Below are 1,759 nucleotides of genomic sequence, written 5' to 3' on the forward strand. Positions count from 1 at the left end.
TAGCGGAGAGGGACGCTAGGTTCCACTCCCAATGTTAACTTCGTGTATTTCTCTGAGGCAGGTTGTGAAAAAGGGCGCTTGCCCGCCCCCCATGAGTCCCTCTCTCACCCCCTCCCTATTTACCCAGACATAGTTCATCCGAAAATTATCTTAAACTCACATTACAGGAAGGCACCGTGCGTATTATGTGCATTTATATTTTAAAGTTGGCACTTGAAATACATGCATGCATATATAGGTATATACATATACACGTATGTATACTTAGTACATATGTATACTTAGATACGTTCGCAATTTGGCATGGAGGTCTGGGTTGGGACATTTGGAATAAAATGTAATTCTCCCTAGTCTCACGCCACCACTACGTTCGAGTTGCTGCGGGGGAGGTCTGATGTGGAATGCCGAGGCAGTTAAACTGTCACCTGGGCGGGAGGTGTGGCCAGGTGGTCTTCCTTCCCCACCCCCAACCTGACACGGCAGCTTTGGGTTCTGTAGTTGCCACTCTCTGGATGGCAGTTAGCCTAGGCCCCTGAGGTGATTAATATTCAATTAATGGGGTGCACGAGTCCCTGTCACAGTTCTCCCTTTCTCTAGACTCTCCTAGATGCTCATTCACGAGTGGGATTTTCCTCGGCCACAGTCCCACTCGGGTAGGGCACTTTCTGTAAACTCTCCCCTCTCTCTCGGGGACATGGACTCTCCACTCTCTTCTCCCCTGCCGTTTCACCTGCTTCGCTCCCCTCCCCCCTTCTCCCCGGCGCTCTCCGCCTAAACCGAGTGTCAGCCGCCCCACCCCCACCCGTCATCCTTACTGGCGTGTCTTTCCCCCAATCCCTTTCCAACTTTTCTCTTAATTCCGCCCATAGTGACTCCAGGTCGTCGGTTCATTGGCCATCTGGATCCCGAGGGACGTGGTCTTGCCCGGGCCCTCCGCCACCCGTCAGGACCTGGGCTGGAGGGACTTGGCCAATGGCGTCGGGGGGCCGGGCAGGAGCGGAGCCAGCCAGCGAGGCTCCGGCGAGCGGATGGGAGGGAGGGGAGTGGTTACACCGCCCGGAGCTGTGTGACGCGGACGGGCGGGCGCGCGCGCACCCCTAGGGGAGGGGATGGGGGCGGGGAGGAGGGTATAAAACGAAGGCGGGGCGCGCGCCGCGGCAGAAGGAGTGAAGCTCTGGCCCGGCGTGGAGTGGTCGCATTGCGGGGACGCTGGGCCGGGCACCGGGCTGTGTGGGGAAGTGAGCGCGCTCGCCTGACCCGTCCCCGCCACCCCGAGTCAGAGGGGGCGAGCTCCTGAAGCCAGCGCCGAGGCCCCTGTCCTCCGCGCCCTCCGCCCCGCCGCGTCGTGGTGCACTCAGCCAGCGCGCCGCTGCCGAGGCTCCCGTGCCCCCGCCCTGCCACCCCGTCTCCCCCACCCAGCGGCGGGGTCTGTGGTGGAAGCAGCCCCGGAGCAGCCCGTAAGTATCTAGGGACGGCGGGCGGGGTCGGAAGGAGCAGGCGCGTCGTCGAGCCCTTGCCTTCGGGGACGGTGGCATCGCGGCCCCTGCCGTCCGGCCCGAGGCGGCTCCGAGGGGCCCCGGCGCGCCCGGGAGCTGGAGGCAGAGCCGGCCGGCGCTTCGGGCTCGGCGGGGGTGAGCTGACGGGAATCGGGGGTTGGGGCGCCCGGGAGGAGCGGCGAGCTCGAGGCGAACGCTGGGGTCTGCGGGGCTGGTGGCTGCCGTGGCCGAAAATGGTGCTGGGGAACCGGTGTTCCCGGGGC

General features: G+C 63.2%; 1 protein-coding gene across 1 annotated transcript in view; it reads left to right on the forward strand.

Moving 5' to 3' along the window:
* The first annotated feature begins 1,156 nt into the window (after positions 1-1,156).
* The window catches only part of TOB1 (transducer of ERBB2, 1), a 3,502-nt gene continuing 2,899 nt past the window's right edge, over positions 1,157-1,759 (forward strand). The window contains exon 1 of the mRNA XM_011365035.2: positions 1,157-1,457. The gene's annotated coding sequence lies outside the window, so the exon portion shown is untranslated. The remainder of the gene's footprint in view (positions 1,458-1,759) is intronic.

The sequence above is a fragment of the Pteropus vampyrus genome, unplaced genomic scaffold (genome assembly GCF_000151845.1).
Source record: "Pteropus vampyrus isolate Shadow unplaced genomic scaffold, Pvam_2.0 Scaffold104, whole genome shotgun sequence".
NCBI classification, from domain to species: domain Eukaryota; kingdom Metazoa; phylum Chordata; class Mammalia; order Chiroptera; family Pteropodidae; genus Pteropus; species Pteropus vampyrus.